This window comes from Meriones unguiculatus, chromosome 8 (assembly GCF_030254825.1).
Source record: "Meriones unguiculatus strain TT.TT164.6M chromosome 8, Bangor_MerUng_6.1, whole genome shotgun sequence".
Classification (NCBI taxonomy): domain Eukaryota; kingdom Metazoa; phylum Chordata; class Mammalia; order Rodentia; family Muridae; genus Meriones; species Meriones unguiculatus.
Window position 1 is genome coordinate 77,933,011 of NC_083356.1, and position 17,439 is coordinate 77,950,449.

The 17,439-nt window shown below is 50.8% G+C and overlaps 1 protein-coding gene and 1 long non-coding RNA gene across 2 annotated transcripts in view; one reads left to right on the forward strand and one right to left on the reverse strand.

Annotated features, from left to right (window-relative positions):
* Positions 1–17,439, reverse strand: part of LOC132655887 (uncharacterized) — a 29,745-nt gene that overhangs the window by 11,121 nt on the left and 1,185 nt on the right. Inside the window, exon 2 of the long non-coding RNA XR_009593826.1 lies at positions 919–1,158. This is a non-coding gene — a long non-coding RNA (uncharacterized LOC132655887). The remainder of the gene's footprint in view (positions 1–918; positions 1,159–17,439) is intronic.
* The window catches only part of Dab2ip (DAB2 interacting protein), a 176,350-nt gene that overhangs the window by 6,561 nt on the left and 152,350 nt on the right, over positions 1–17,439 (forward strand). The gene's annotated exons all lie outside the window — the stretch shown is intronic.

Here is a 17,439-nt window from a genome sequence, read left to right on the forward strand (position 1 = left end):
TGACTGAGTCCATCCTAAGCATCAGGCTGTGTGCTGAATATTCATGGAGGGAGCCCTTGACTTTCCGTTGTATGAAAAGCCCCTGCCTGCACTCAAGGGATGTCAGGCTCAGGAAGATCCCAGGATAGCGGGCTACAGATGGTACTTTTAACTCAAACCCAGGACTCCTAGATACGGTGACAGTTTGTTTTGTCAGCTTGTAGACTTTATGGGGAGGAGAGCCTCGGTGAGGGATTATCTGGGCTAAGTCGGTCTGTGGGGAGACTGTCTGAATTATTTAATTGATGAGGGAAAAAAACCCAGCCTCAAAGTGGGTAGCGCCACTGTTCCCCGGGTTCAGGTCCTGAACTGTGTCAAAGGAGGCAAAGCAAATCAGGCATGTGTATGCTTGTGTCCTGCTCTTGACTACGGGTGGGACTGGCTGCATCAAGCTCCTACTACCTGACCTCCCACACCCATGGACTATTCCCTGGAATTGTGTCGCCGGGCATTTTATCACAGCAGTGGCAACAAAACTAAAACAGGTGCCCACTGTCCTTCCCAGATCTCAGCTGCCATTCACCCCGAGTCTCCTGGCCTCCGGTCCACTTCACCGTGTCCTTGCCCAGGAAGCCTCAGGCCAGCCTTCCTCTGCAGGGCCGAGGCACAGTGATGTCACCTGTCCTACTTCTCACACCTGTCATCCACTGAGGTGCCATCAGGAAGGAAGATCAATAAGGAAAAGAAGCAGAAAGCCGATCCACTCAGGCCTATGTAGCCAGCTGGGCAGGGAGGCTGGGGATTCAGGGGAGGAGGGAGCTGTGGTGAACTGGCCAGGACAAGGCCAGCAGAAAGCCCTTGCAGAGGACAGTAGTGTCCACCCTAGAGATGGGCACTCTTGGTGGGCAACCAAAGGAGGGAGGGAGCATTCATACTCACGTGCGCTTAGGGCAAAGGCGTGTCACGTTCATTGACTGTTTAGCTTCTGAAAGTCCCTCTTCCCCTTCCAACCTTGTTCCTCGGAGCTCCTCAGGGGAGGGGAGGGTGGCTAAAAGTGGGGTTGGTGGGCAGTGGGAGAGGCGGGACTGGTAGCGCCCCTCTTCTGGAGAATACTAAACAGGATAACTGGGTTCCTCTTATGCTGTCCGTTCGTTCCCAGTGGCTGTCTCTTCACGGGGCCTGGTACGAAAGGACGGATCATATTAACCAGTGAGAGCCTGACTCAGTTCTCCTAGCCCTCCTGCCCTTGATGCTGCTCCTGGTACATGTCCCATTCTCATTTTGTAGGCGACAAAATGGAGTCACTTGTCCACATTTTAGCACTGCCCTGCAAGGGACATGTCCTGACTCCCACCCAGGCCCTTCCCTGCAGGCCTCCTTTCTGACTGGCCTCCCTAGGCTGTGAGTCCAGCCTTTTCCCACTGTCTAGCCTCAGTGCTTCTGCTTCCTGGATACACCGTGGGCAGACCTTCTTTAGGCACAGCTGTGCCCTAAGCCTTGAGACTGTTCTCAGGAGCTCACCTACGAAAAGTCCAGTGGGTCTGGAGTAGGCGGTAAATGGCCCAAGGACTATGGAAACCCAAGGCAAAGATCTGCTATGATCTTCCTGTCCAGCACCCATTGCATGATGGGAAGATGGAAGCTGGGGAAGGAAGATGCAGGTCCACTGAAGCCTCAACCTGCCTCATAAAGGTTCTGAGAGCCACCTTGCCTCTCCAGCTCTAGCCCCACCTCTCCTCAGCCTTGGACACCCAGGCAGCTGCCTCATGCCCTCCTTGGGCTCCTCCATGTCCTCAGCTTTGTGTGCAGTTAGCCTGCCATGATGGTAGTATAAAGTCTAAAGTCACTGACAGGGCTCAGGTTAGGCCATGGTCTGACTGTTAGAGGACACTTGGCCCTGGCCTCAATGCCACACATCCTCCCTCTCTAGGGGCACCATAATTACTCCACATGTCCTCACCTTTGCTTGGGGTCGTCTCCCATCTCAGCTCTCCCTATCCACCTTGACTTGGTCTGTCCCACTCAGGTCACCTCCTCCGGGAAGGCTTTCTGACTATGCCGAGTGGGTGTCCTGGGCTTCCTGCTGTTTCTCTAATGCTGATGAGTCCAGCTGCTGCTCTGCCCAGTGGCACCTCTGGGCTGTGAGTTGCCTGGCCAGAAAGACTAAAAACTTAAGAGGCTGAGCAGGTGGAGTAAGGAAGAGCTGGAAGGGCCCCAACCTCTGGTCCTGTGGCAGGGCAGATTCTGAGTGGAAGGGGTGACCATGCCTGTGTGTGCAAGGCTATGTGGTGGCTTTTTATGGGGAGTGGATGATAGTTCTTCCAGATGAGACCCAATTTCAGCATGGAGGGATGGGATTCTCCTGTGTCCATTCGTGTTTCACACCCCTCCCCTGGGAAGCCAGTCCAACCAGCTCTGGGCATGGCTTCCTCTCATCCTGGGCCATGGGCTATGTCTGCAAATGCTTCAAGGCAGATATCACATCCCTTCAGCGTTTAAAGATGCCACCTTGTCCAGTAGAGGGACAACCTTACAGAGAAGAGGCCAGCGACAAGGAGGCCTGCCTTGCCCTCTCTTGGGCATCAGTGTGGCTGGGGTCGCTCTGACCCAGGCCAGCAGGGCAGAAGGGGCGAAGGGATGTAAATATCCATGCAATCTGATGGCTGGATCGCCACAAGCCAGACTTCCTGCCTGTGACCTACATTTCTGTAGCGCCTCCATGTGCAGACAGATGAGCCTGTGTGGAGGGCAGGGCCTGGGTGAGAGGGACAGTGTCCAGCCAGGGGATTCTGTGGCTGTGGAAACCTTTATGTGGCCGTGTGAAGGAGTGAAGTGGTCTCACGTGGCCCTTTGGCATTGGCGGGATATTGGGCATGGAGTGGTAGGTGTAGCCATTAGAGCTGGCATGGAGAGAGAGAGGAGAGGGGCAGTCTTCAGAGGGAAAAGGCTTTGGGGGCTGGCCTTGAAGCGCAGGTGGTTGGGCTCAGGGCCACACAGGTCTGCTCTGTGGGCTGGAGATGAGGCAGAAGTGATTTCTCTCTCCTAATTAAGGCTTGTCCTTGAGGGAGGGGCTGTGTGATCGGCACACTAGCTGGCTTGTGTCCGGCTGAGAGATGCCACCCCCATCCCCAGTGTTTCCTCCTGCCAGCTCTGTGGAGGGCACTGGGCAGCTGTCCACCTCTGTGGGCGCTTCTCTCAGGCTGCTCTCTGACACTGCAGAAGGCTCAGGCACCTTCCGGAGAGTGCTCCTTGTTGCCGCCTGGCTGTCTTCCTCTCCGTCTGTCGTGTGGGCGTCTCTTGCTACCTCTGCTTCTTGGTGTGTGCTTCTCTTTCATTCCCCTTTGTGTCTCCGCCTCCCCTAGCAGTACACAGGGATATCCCCTTGTTGAAGGCCTACTGTGTGAAGCAACAGTAGCAGAGTGGGGCAGGCTCCCGTTCTCACCACCGCTCCTGGTGGAGGTCAGTTTTGCTTTCTGGGTTTTGTACCTACCTATACCACTTGGGGATCTCCTGGCCGTCTTCCCCTGAGACTCCCCCATCCATCCTGTCCCTTCCTGCTGCCTCCCCTGCACAGTCCAGGCCAGTCTGCCTGCTCTGGTCTCTGCTTTCCTACAGGGTACTCAGCAACGCTTCTTTCCCTGAGATGGCACTGACCAATGCCAATCCTGAGCCTGAATTGTAGGTTCCAAGGCCCCCCTTGGGCTGAGAGTCCCTGGAGCCCCAGGGACCTTGTATCAGCTCTCTGTCACCCCCCAGGCCTGCGGTACTGGGAAAGTGAGGCGACTTTACTGAGTCTGATTTCCCTACTCTGTGAGATTGGATGATGGCCCCTGCCAGTCCATGTGTGGCTAGAGGGCAAGTGTTGGTTCTGGTGAGAAGCCCAGAGCTGTGCAGCATAGAGGGAGCCAAGGCCGCCTGGGCTGTCCCTGTTGATGCCTGTGGTTGTTGGTGTCCTGCTGTCCTCTACTTCCCTTTTCTCCAGACTCCTCTTTTCCCAGCCAGGCCACCCTGGTCCCCAACCCTGAGGATAACTTCCCTGAGTGCTTTCTCAAATCCATCCCTTCACCCTCTCCCCTCCCTGTGAAGCCATCGGGACCCTTCTTCCCCAGGTCCTGCCCTAGACAGGAGGGTCTTTCTGCTGTGTGACCCACCCACCCTTGGCCCCGGCTCCCTCATGCGTTCTTCTCAGGGAGCCAAGGCAGTCCTGTCACATTCTGTGGCCTCTTCCTGCTATGTCCCTTGGAGCCTCAACTCTATGGCAGAACACTTTCCCTTTAATGTTTATTGAGTAAAATAATGAATGACTGAAAGACCCAATGCAATGAAAAGGACTTTGCAAGCTATAAATGGCCCCATTTGGACCTCTTCATGTAATCCTGCACATGGGGTGGTGTTTCGCAGCCTTGGGAGCCTCCATAGATGGAACTTAGCCTCATCCGACAGAAGGGGGGCCCACCTTGGTGCTCAGAAGGAACCTGGGCCCAAGAGCAGGAAAGGCTTGAAGGAAGCCCTCAACCTTCAACTGGTATTCATGATAAGTGTTAGGGTAGGGTGGTGATATCCTGTGAATTATAGACTCCACTTTGTAGAAGTCCAGCTGGACAAAGATGTCCCCGGTCACGGCCAAATTAAGTACCCCTGTCACTGGGTGTGGTGGCATCTATTAGTATTCCAACACTCAGGAGGCTGCAGGGCAGGGAGAGGCTCATGAATTACAGGATAGGTGGAGAGAGGGAAAGGGAAAGAGGGAGGGGGGAGGAAGGAGAGCCAGCGGGAATGCTAGTGTGCCACCACTGTCACTGTCCCGGAGTAGCCAGGGCTGTGGAAGGGAAATCTGAGCAGGGAAGGTACCAAGCTGTAGCCGGAAACAGTCTAAGCCTCTCCCTGCTTCCATCCTTGATGGCACCGCCTCATCCTTCAGTTGACCCTGGGCTCATTAAGATCAAGCTAGGGCTGAGGGCCAAGCTAGCTGCCTGGTGAACAAAAGAGCTTGTATTTGGAGAGAGGATCATTAGCCAAGACCAAGGGAGGGCTGCAGGGCTGGGGGATGGCTGTGAGAAACAGAAGCAAGATAAGGGGCTAAGGGTTGAGGGGTGGCGATATGGGGGAGGGGAGACATTCTCTGCACAGTCTCATTTTTCAAACCACATCTCTACCCAGTAGAGGCAGGGTGTTGAAGTCCTGCCCCAAGGTGAGAGGTGAGAGGTCAGGAGTCATATTCTAGGCTGGGGAGCAGCCGGCATGGGATGGACAGCAGGCAGCTTGAAGCACCCTGCTCTGTGTCTATGTCCATATGTTGTGTCTCAGAGGGAACTGGGTTGTCTGGACTGTGTGTGTGAAGGGCTGGGAGGAGAAATGGGGTCAGGAAGCTCCCAGGCCCCCCATTCTGCATATGGCCAGATGAGCTGCCAAATCCAGGTCCTGTCCATCACCTCCCTGGCTTGAGACCTTTGTTGGCTCCCTTCAGCCCTCAAGATTCATCTACAGATCTCAAACAGCCCCTAAAGGTCCTTGACAAGTCTGGGTAGCCACCTTCCTACTAGGGTCACCCAGTTCAGGCCAGGCTTTCAGCCAGGCTGACAGTTTCTTAAAGAGCTCCTCCAATATTTCCTGTCAATCCTGGGCCCAAAATGGCTGCTTCTTCATATTCAGTGCCCCAAACCCACCAGCTCCTACTCATGGGTTGGTGTCCCTCTGGTGCCCATATCCTCTGGGAAGCCTTCTCAGCCTAGTGACAGGAGCAGGGGTGTCGACGGTGCCAGCTGCTTCAGGAGGCAGCTGTCCTGGAGAGATGGGAGTAAAGAGGGAGGGCGGGGGCCTGCTATAAGGCACATGATCGTGGTCTCTCTCTTCTGTAGCCTTGGGCATGCGACAGCAAATAGTAACCAGAGTCACTGGTTAGAAGGTGGTGAGAGACAACAGGAGGATTAAAACAGAGAAAAATGGGCAAACAGAGTCAGGGCACACTGAACCCCAGCCTGGAGCTTGGGAACAGTCACTGCCAGACAGTTCAGACCCCAGAGGTGGCGGCAGCAACAGCTTGGGTCCAGCTGGCTTTGCAGCAGCTCCTCTTAGGCAGCCACAGGTGTTCAGAGGTAGGACTCAGCTCAGCCCACACAGGACTGCAGGTGTTGTTAGCCTTCACGAGACCCAGGCTTGGGGAATCCCAGGAACCAACAGACCACGGACTCCATGTCTGAGGAGACAGGCAAGGCTGTGAGCTGGAGAAAGTCCTGTCATTAACCCAACTCGTATCAGATCAGCTTACTTCTGCATGAGGTTTTCATGTGAAATGAGAGTTCTGAGCTGAGCATCATGGCTCATGCCTGTAATCCCAGCACTTGAGAGGGGCAGGCTGGGGGATCAAGAGACCAAAGTTTTCCTTGTCTACAGAATCTAAAGCCAGTTTTTGAGGCATAAGACTGTGGTGGTTTGAATAAGAATGGCCCCCATAGGTTCATGTTTGAATGCTTAGTCTCCAGGGAGTAGAACTGTTTGAAGGGATTAGAAGGATTAAAAGGAGGTGTGGCATTGTTGGAGAAAGTGTATAACTGGGAGTGGGCTTTGAGGTTTCAAAAGCCCATGCCAGGCCCAGTCTCTCTCTGTCTCTGTCTCTTCCTAAAGATCAGGATGTAGCTCTTAGCTACTGCTCCAGTGCCATGCTCCCTACCAGGATGATAATGGATTAACACTCTGAAACTGTAAGCCCCCAGTTAAATGCTTCCTTTTTTAAGAGTTGCCTTGATCACGGTGTCTCTTCACAGCAATAGAACAGTGACTAAGACAGACTTTGCCTCAAAAACACACATCCTCCCCACAAAATGAGGAACAAGAGTTTCTGCAGCTTGTTGGTTTAAAGAGTTTGTTTTAAAGCCTAATACTGGGAAGTAAAGAGGATTGCTGAGTTCCAGGCCAAAGGTCCAGTGAAAGAGCCTTACCCCTTCTATTCTGGTAGAGATGGGAAGGCAAAGCCTAGAGAGGCCTGGGTGTGGCCTCAGTCCCTAGGGAGAATGGTGACAGCCGGTCCTCCTCCTGACCCTTCCATGGAACCAGGCCACCCTCTGCCAGAGCATAGATGTGGATAAATGAACATCTCAAAGTAGGTTTTGTTAACACATACGGGATGACAACAGGAGACACTTGGCTTCTTAACGAGAAGTGGGGCATGGGGAGGAAGCACTGCCCCGAAGCTGGAAGCAGAGAACAGAGCTGGCATCTGGGCAGCTGGTCATGCTTCATTGACAGCCTTGTACCGGCCTCTGCCTGAGCCGTGTGCATACTTCATAAGCTTCTAACTATGGCCAAGGCTGCGCTGGGTTTAGAATTAGAATTTTAGTTCTACTCCTGACTCTTCCATCTCCTCACTACATCAACTTTGGCCAGATCATCTTCTACCCGCCCCCCCCCCCCCAAAAAAAAAGGAGCAACACCCTACTTCTGAGTGATTGTAATCAGTTAAAGGGGCTGAACACTTCAAGATTCCTCCCTCCTTCCCTTCCTCCCTCCCTCCCTCTCTCCCTCCTTCTCTCCCTCTCTCCCTCCCTTCCTTCTTTTCTTTTTTTCTTATTAGACAGGGTCTCTTTATGAAGCCCTGAGTGGCCTTCCTTTGCTGTGGCGTGCTGGGATTAATGGCAGGTGCCACCGTGCCTGGCTCGGGATTACTATTGAGTATGAATCCGGCAAATTTCAGGTCCCAGCTGACTAGCTTACTTACTGTAGGACCTGCAGTAAATGCCACACCCTCTCAGACTCAGTGTCCCCCATCTGTGCACACAGCAACAGCCAAGCCACTTCCTCAGGATGTGATGTGTTGGTAAGTGTTAAAACAGCTAAAATTGGCTTGCAGCCATGATTATCACTAGTTTTACCCAAGTAACAGCAGAGTCTGGGCTTGCTGGGAAATGAAGTAATAAATGGGAGGGAAATTAGGGCTCTCTCAGAAAATATCTGATGGTTCAAACTCCATGCAGCGAATCCACTTAGCTGGTTGTCACCTGGCTTCCTGTGGCCCTGCTGCTCTCAGCATTTTTCTTTCAACACAAGGAGGGAAGATCCACTGTGACTCTAGATGACTTTGGGTGATAAAGAAAGAACTTCAGGTGCCCAGAAAGCGAAACGAACCTGGAAGTTAGAATTGCCCTGATTCTGGGAGGGCACCTCCTGGCATTAAAACTAAATTAGATCAAGGCACCTCGGCTATTGCTAAATAATTCCCAATGATTACAGAAGGCAGCCACGAATCCCGATGGCAGGTGAACTTCAGGTGACTTACACCGTATAACTGCGAAACTTGCAGGCTCATCTAATCACTTCTCCAGTGTTGCAGGCAGGTGATTATGCTAATGGGCCTAAAAATAATTCACCTTTCTGGTCTGGGATCGGGAGAGCTTGAAACAGAAATGTGAGCAATGGACACTTCCTGCAGCAGAGGCTGGGCGCCATGTCTGATTCCAAAAGGGCCATGGCGGAGTACTACTTACTGGGTTGCTCCCATGGCTGGCTCAGCCTGCTTTCTTATAGCACCCAGACCACCAGCCCAGGGGTGGTACAACCCACCGTGGGCTGTGCCCTTATTCATTAATCACTAAGTGAGAAATGCCCCCACAAGCTTGCCTGCAGCCTGATCTTACAAAGGCATTTTCTTTTTCCTTCTTTTAAAATGATTTTTTTTTTTTTTTTTTTTTTTTTTTTTTTTACAATGTGCATTGGTGTTTTGCCTGCATGTGTGTCTGTGTGAGGGTATCAGATGCCCTGGAAATGGACAGTGACAGACAGTTGTGAGCTGCCAGGTAGGGGCTGGGTATTGAACCCGGGTCCTGTAGAAGAGCAGTCAGTGCTCATAACTAGTGAACTATCTCCCCAGTCCCATTAAGGCATTTTTCTCATGAGTTCCCCCCCCCCCCATCTCCTCTCACACGAGGAGTTTAGCATGTGTCAAGTTGACATAAAACAATGCAGCACAAGAATCATTTACATTAGCCGGGTGTGGTAGCACACCCCTGTGATCCCAGCACCCGGGGAGGCAGAGGCAGGCGGATCTCTGTGAGTTCGAGGCCAGCCTGGTCTACAAAGCAGAGTCCAGGACAGCCAAGGCTCCACAGAGAAACCCTGTCTTGAAAAACCAGCCCCTGAATACCCCCCCCAAAGAATCATACACCTTTTATGCTACCATTTATTATTAGTTTGTTTATTTCTGAGGCAGGGCCCCAGGTATCTAGGCCGGTACCTGGTATCCTCAAACTAGTCAGATCTGATTTTCCTCTGCCTCCATTTTCCATAGTGGTGCAGGGCTTACTCACATGCACCACTATGTCAAGTTTCTGCGCTGTGGGGACGAACCCTAGAGCTTTGTATGTGCTGGGCAACCACTCTATCAACCAAGCCATGGGGTGGGGGTGGGGGCGGGAGATAAAGTAAAGAGTTGAGAATGTCTTCACATAAGTATATAAAAAATATCACAGAGGACACACTTACACTAAAAAGTGGTTGCTGCTCATATAAGCGTTTCTAACCAGGCATCTTGTATTTCATCTGGCAGTCCTTCCCACAGCCCCTCACAATCACCCAGCTAGCCGCATCCTCTTCCCAGTCTGGTTTTCTCCTGTGGGCACACAGCCCAGAAAATTTCTATCCTCAAGTCGAAGCCCCGCACGCCTCGCCCCTGCTGTGCACGTATTTATCATGCGCTATGATGATTATTTTCTCGTGTTGTTGTTTTATTATCTGGCTCTTCTCTTAAGGAGCCAATCTCGCTTTCTTCTTGGAGCAAAAGAAAAGTATGGCCGTGGCTCCTTCTGCTCCCTGGCTACATCTCTTTCTCAAATTACCTCCACTTTCTGCTTCTGTCTCAGGTTAATCAGCAGTCTTCCCGGGGCCCTGCCCCTTCTCCTCTGCCATTCGTGTTTTCTTTCTTTCTTTCTTTCTTTCTTTCTTTCTTTCTTTCTTTCTTTCTTTTTTATTTTATTTGTTTTTGTTTAAATTTCTGTTTATCTTCTGCGTATAAGTGTTTTCTCTGCATGTATGTCCTTGTATTATGTGCACGCCTGGTATCCCTGGAGGCCAGAAGAGGGTGTCAGATTTTCTGGAATTGGAGTTTCAGATGGCGGTGGGCCACCATGTGAGTAGTGGGAATTGAACTTAGGTCCTCTGGTAGACAGTGTTCTTAACCACTGAGCTGTCTCTCTAGCCTCACTTTCTTTCTTTCTTTTTTTTTTTAAAGATATATTTATTTATTATGTATACTGTATTCTGCCTGTATGTACACCTGCACGCCAGAAGAGGGCGCTGGATCTCACTATAGATGGTTGTGAGGCACCATGTGGCTGCTGGGACTTGAACTCAGGAGCTCGGGAAGAGCAGCCAGTGCTCTTAACCTCAGCCTCTCACTTTAGTTCTTGAGACAGGGCCTTTCACTGAAACTGGAGCTCACTGATCGGCAATACTAACTGGCCAGGAAGTTGAGTTTCAGGGGTCCATTTGTCTCCACCACCCAAGCAAAAGGATTGTAGGTGCTAGCTCTACCTGGCTTTTTATGTGGGTGCTGGAGCCTTGAATTCAGGCCTTCATGCTTGCACAGAAGGCACTGGGTCATTTTTCCAGTCGCAGAGAGAGGTTCTTCATTCTGGAAGAGAGCTTGAAACACACACTTCCACAAATGTTTCCCTTCAGTAGCCAACCATATCAGATCTTTCATTTCTGGCTGAACCCTCCCAAACTGGCTAGCTGTACTCGATTCCGGTTCCTTTCCTGGACTTTCCTGCAGGATAGTCTTCTGTCTTTCTCTTTAAAAATCTACCTTCCTCCTCCAGCTCTCCCCTGCTCAGGATCATCCCAGCCAATGCCTCCCGCAGAAGTCCGAGGCTCTGGGAATGCTATTTGGAGCCCCAAGAACCCAGCCTTCCTTCATTTTTCTGCTTGTGGCGGATGCCTGCCCTGTGGTGCTTAACCTTTGTCCCTGAGCACATCAGGCTACAGCATGCTTCTACATGGGCTGTCCCCTTATTACCTGGTTGTATCTTCTTCGGCTTTAGGAGCTCACCTCCTTGGAAGCCACCCTCCTACTCGGGCTAACACTAGGGCCCACAACCTTCTCCACAGTCTTAATAGTTATTAGCATATGCTCAGTATCTAATAGGAGGGACTCACGAATGGGTCATGGGGAGGTTCCTCAGTGGCCCTGCTGACACCATATCCTGCTTCTTTTCCTAGTACCTGGGAGCAGCTCACTGGTCTGTTCACCTTCGTCTGTTCACCAGCCCTTGGCTTAGAGCCTGCTCAGAGGATGCCTCATATCATTGATTCAGAGAATCATAAACAACAGGGGAGAAGCTGCAGAGGCAGAACCAAAGCCCTGAAGCTTGACTAGACTCCCACAGGACTGCTGCTGCCCAAGCCTAGCCCCACCCTGGGAACCAGCATCACTCAGTCCCTTCTCCATGCCCTGTGGTTCACACCAGTGTTTAACCCCAGACCCCACCAAGGCAGAGGCACATTTCTACCTGCACTCTCCTCCCTGCTTCCCCTCCTCTCTCCCCACCATGCCTGTCATTCTCGCCCTAGGAGTCCTGTGAGCCTGAGCCTGGGTGTGAATCTGAGGATTCTTCAGACCCTGGGTTTTTCTTTTTGACACAAGGTCTCATGTATCCCAGGCTATTCTGGAATTCCCCATGTAACCCAGGATGAACTGGATCTGCTTTTCCTGCCTCCACCTCCCAAGGGCTGGGATCAAAGGCAGGTACTATTATGCCCACTTTATGTGACGCTGGTGGTGGAACTCGGCTTTGTGCACGCTAGGCAAACACGCAGTGTCTCTAGCATGCTTTGTATCTCATTTCCACCAACAAGGAAGGGTCTGCCTCCCTCCAGAAGAGCCTGAGTCAGGAGTTATTTTATTCAGCTACAAGACACAGTATGCAGAAGGAGGGCGATGTGGCGGCGGCGGTTACAAAGACTTAGATTTAGAATCAAACGGGCCTGGCTTTGAATACTGGCTCAGCTATTTTCATGCTGTATGATCTTGTGCAACTTGCTCCCACTCCTTTAGCTTCCAATTCCTTGTAGGCAAAATAGAAATACACAGTGCAATATAGAGCCCCTTCCTCTTCAGATCTAGTTGGTAGAATTAAGTGAGAGAACACACAAGCACCTGCCTAGGCCCTCAAACTTGTCTGCCTGCACCCACAGAGAGAAACGGAGGAAGTTCTGGTAACTCACAGTGTCCTACGATGAGAGTCTACCAGGGGAGGTGTGCGAGGAGACCTGGGTTCGCCCATTCTGCAAACCTTCAATGAGCACACACCATGTGCTAGAGCCCTTGCTGAGGGTGAGAGGTGATGCAATGGCGAACAATACTGGGAGTGATCCCTGTACTGAGGACCCCAACACCAACTGCTATCAGCACCATGAAGGAATACCAACCACTAGATACAGGTGTCTAGTGAGAGCCGGGGGAGGTTGCTCTAAGGTAAATGACCACTGGAAGAAGCTACCCAAGCCAGGAGGTGAAAGAGACAAAGTGTTTTGGAAGCAAGAGGGAGGTTGGTGGGCAAAGGCCAGGTCTGAGGACGGACTGTTCTTTAACTGAGAACTTAGAAATTACCTGGAATGGCTGACAGCAGAAAAGGAAAGCGGAAATGGTGCAGAATGAGGCTGGGAGGCTTCTGACCAGCCCCCTAACCCCCACCCCGGCCCCCAGGCCAGCCTCTAGGCATATACTTTTGTTCAGAACTGATGAACTCCTTTGTAGTTTTTTTTTTTCTTTTTTAAATCAGCCACACAAATATGATACAAAACCCCTGCAAGCTTTTCAGCGGAGCTGGGAGGGATGCGATTGGATCTGTGTTCTGCCAATCTTTGAAGAGGCACCAATGGGCAGGAGCCACAGGGAGAAGAGCAGCACAGAGGCAGGGAAGTAGCCTCACATTCGGAGACGCCTGGGCAAAGGGCCACAGCGCCTGCTGGGCTGGGGAGGTGCTGTGTAAGGACAGCCAGGGAAGCCCTGGACTCTCGAGCTTGAACACTATGGGCGATCAAAATGTTACGTTCTGAACGTAATGTCTGGAACATTAACGGCCATCAGATTCTGAACGTCTCGTCTTCCAGCTGGCCAAGAAGTTAAAATGGAGTAGCCCAGAAAGATTAGGGGAGAAAACGGGGGATTGTGATGAGACAGAAGGGAGAAGGATGGTCCATAGAATCACATATCGCCAGGGATTAGGGGAGATGAAGGCGCAAGAGCATCCTTTAGTGTTGCCAATAGAGAGGTCACTGATGGTCTTCTAGAAAGACATTAAGAAGGATCATGGGAGCTGGGGATGCAGCTGTTGGGAGAAGGTTGGTTTAACACACACAAAACCTTGAGTTTGATCCCCAGCGTGTCCCACAAGGTCACACATACACACAAAACAGACAGAAAACAAGCAGGGTAGTACATAGTTGTAATCCCAGTCCCCAGGAGCGAGGTGCCGGTAGGAGGAATATAAATTCAAGGGTATCTTTAGTTAGAACAAGTTTGAAGCCAGCCTGAGCAACATAAGACCCTGTCTTCAAAAAGAAGATGGCAGACTCTAAGTTGGGTGGGATTCCTGTCTGACATGGCCATTTGCATGAGACTGTCAGTGACTACTGTTTATGGTGATATTACATTGTGTGATGGGGTTTAAATCAAAGAGACTGGATTATTATTATAATTATTAGATTATTAGAAAAATCTCTCATCAGAACCCTTGAAGGCACAGGGCTGTTCTTTTCCAGGGACCATCAAGCCCTGTCAACTTTATACTTCTGTTTGCATGTAGAACATGTAACCCTGGCCAATTCATCCTCTAGAGCCTGGACCATAAGCGATTCCCAACCCTGCATGTTGCCTTGTTGGAAGCTCCCGACAAGAGGACATATGTAGACTTTGCATATACAAGTGCAGATGATGCATTTCGTAAATCACTTCAGACGTGTCCCCGGGGAAGGTGCCGCAGGCTCTGTCGCCCCTACAGATGGAAGCTGGCAAGGAAAAGACAGGTCCAGATTGAGATCCCTGAGATATATGCGGGAACAGATTGGCAGGGAACAGGGTGGCTATGGGGAAACAGAGAGGAGGGTCTGCAGGGCTGGCGTGCTGTGCAGCTCAGCACCTGGGAAGGGGGATCTTGGAGGAGGGACAGACAGGGATGCTAGAGCACGCTCATGACACTGCCTGCGGCTCTGGGCCAGCCTCTAGGCGCATGCTTCTCTTCAGAACCGGTCCACACCTCTGTTGTTGTTTTTAAACCAGCTTTCTATTTGCATAGTGATCCAACTGGGTTCCTTCCACCCTCCTCTGCAAACACCTTCCTCTTGGCAAACATTCACATAATTGCTGCTTGACCTAAGAGCGGGGCGAGCATTTGGCTCCTGTGAGCTCATAGACTCTTCCTAACCCCTTCCTGTGACAAGCCTCACCACATCCTGGCTGGGCAGACCCCAACGGTGAGGCTCTGATGAATGAAATGGCATGTTACCTTACACAGCTCCCCAGATGTGAAGGCAGCTCTCTCTGACCCCAAAGTTCATGCTACTCTCGAGCATTTATGAAGACCAAGCAGTCCATCCGGCAAGAGGTGGGGTCATCTTCCTTTGGAGAGTCTGACATGGCCCCTTTTTACTTCAGAGTATTTGGTTCAGCTCTTAGGTTCGTAAACTGTCCTACCGTGTCCCTGTGCAGCGGTGGGCTTGCAGTGGTGGCCCAGAAAATGTGTGATATGAGTAGGTGTGGTGGTATCCATCTATAATCTTTGCACTAAGGGAGCTGAGGCAGGAGGATTGCAAATTCGAAACCAGGATGAACTAGGTAGCAAGACCTTGTCCAAAAACAAACATACAAGTCTGCTTCAGGAGGCAAACCCAAAACTATCTACAGTGCCACCATCCATCGCGTTATCGAAAATACAGACAGTGAGGGACAGGTGCTAGGGAGCTGTCTCAAGAATAGATGAGGAAAAAAAAAAAGAATAGATGAGGACCCCTCACCTCACCCAGGGTCTCCCACGGCAGAACTGTGCCATAAAAACACCGAAGGAGAGACAGCAGGGTGCTAGGTCACACTGCCTGTGGAAACCCGTGAGAGCAAGAGGGAGCAGCAGGCCTTGGAGGCCTTGCTTGCAGGGTGGGCTGAAGCTGGGAGAGTCCAGCGGGCTGCATCTAGGCTGAGCAGGGCTTCAGAAGAGATGGACTAGGAAGCTGTCAGCATTCCTTAGGTTTTTCTGAGCACTTCACCACAAGTCAGGCGATGTTCATGCATCAGCACTTAGACACGATGACATCATTAAAATGAGGAAAGTCTCCTTTGGATTAGGACTGGATTTTTAGGGACCCCCATTAGGCTTTCTTTCTGCCTTAAAAAAGATTGGGGGCTAGAGGTATAGCTCAATGCCTGTCTAGCATTCACAAAGCCCTAGGTTCAATCTCCCAATACACCACACAGACATACAGACACACAGACACACGAGACAGACATTTATGTACTTACCACTCCAGCCAAAAAGTAAAACCTTACCTAAATGGGGGGGGGGGCCTCTTCCTACCACCCATCACATCACCCTCCGCCTTCCCTGGGGTAGACGCTTTGCTGAAAGGTGCATTTATCATGCCTCTGCATGCTTTCTGCTTTTACATCTGTGCATACTGCTGTGATATATGGGTATTTAGTTTCTCGTGTTTAAAGAATCCAAATGAATGATATCATGCAATTTGTTCCCCTGCATCTGGCTGTCTCCTCCCTGCCTCTGAGATTCACAGGCTCCCTAGGCCTCTTCACTGCAGTGGAGGATTTCTCAGAGCACTCCACAATGTCTGTGTGTCTGCGGATGGCCAGAGGCTGCAGTGAGCCAGACACTCACTGGCTGTGCCCCGAGGGGATGACTGGATAGCTGAGTGGGTTTTTTTGGGTGCTTCCGTGCTGTTTTCCAGAGTGGCTGCACCCATTTCTGGCACGGACATTCTCCACACTCTGTATCCACTGTCCCACTTTTCTTTGGGGACCAATCTCACAGGGCCAATCTGGTGTGACACGTTCCCATGTTTTATTTTATGTCTCCTTGGATATAGTAAAGCTCTCTTTGCATTTGCTCATTGGACATTCCTGTTTCTTCCGCCAATTGCCTGATCATACATGCTTTGAATTCTCTTTGTAGCTGAGGGCATCCTTCTGCCTCCGCCTCCTACGAAGCTGGGATTACAGGTTTTTGTCAGCACACCTGGGTGACATGGTGCCGGGGATCAAATGCCAGGCCAGCGCTCTACCAACTGAACTACACCCCTTTACCTTGTCTTCTGGAAATCCGTTTGTGGGAGATCCTTGTATATTTTGCATTTGACTCTCAGATACCTTTCCATACACATGGGGTTTACACTTTAATTAAATGGATCCATCTTTCCCTTTGATGGTCTGCGGGTCATCAGGAAATCCTACCCTCTGATAGGTTTGCTTATTTGGAGTCAAGAGTGTCACTGCTGAGTTCAGGCTCATGGCCTAGAAACATGTAACCCAGGCTGGCCTTCAACTCAGGGTCCTCCTACCTCAGCCTCCCAACTGCTGAGCTTGCTGAGTGAGCCATCATGCACTGTTTATTTTCATATTTGATTTTTTTGTATACCTGAGACTGATGGGCGGTGTGAAGTAGGAATTCCATTTCTTTCTTTCCTTCTTTCTTTCTTTCTTTCTTTCTTTCCTTCCTTCCTTCCTTCTTTCTTTCTTTCTTTCTTTCTTTCCTTCCTTTCTCTCTTTCTTTCCCTCCCTTCCTTCCTTCCTTCCTTCCTTCCTTCCTTCCTTCCTTCCCTCCCTCCTTGGACATCCAATTGCTCCAGCACCATTTATAGCAGACTCTACTCTTTCTCCTACTGACCTCAAGCCTGGCTTCCACCAAATATTAAGTTTCCATACATGTGTGAGTCTATTTCTGCAGCCTCTATTCTAATCCTCTGGCCTATTTATCTATCCTTACTCTAACATCACATGTAGCTCTTTAGGCTCCTCCCATGACTTCCTGAGTGCAGCTCTTCAGGGATCTTTGCATCTTCATGGAAGGGACATGTATGTAATGGTTTTGCTCACAAAGGTTTCTTGAATATTGTCTTGGGGCTCTAAAAACTTTTTTGCAAGAAGAGGAGACAGATCCAGAATTGAGGTGGCTTGTAAGGCCACATCATTGAAAAGTGTTGGGCTCTCAAAGCCGCCTAGTCCATCCAGGGAACATCACTGGCCCGTATCTGACATTCTCTACTTCATTCAGCGGAAAAACTTCAGAGGGATGACTGTGTGCTTTGTTGGGGGTTCAGACTCCATTTCATAGGGCCTCTTCCTAACAAGAATTGGGGACTCTCCTTAAGGTAGACAAGCCTTGTCCCATCATCTGAGGGTTGTTAGCGTGAGAAAAAGTCTGGCCACCGTCCAAGGTCAGTTTCAAGAGCTCTCTCGGGGCGTGCACT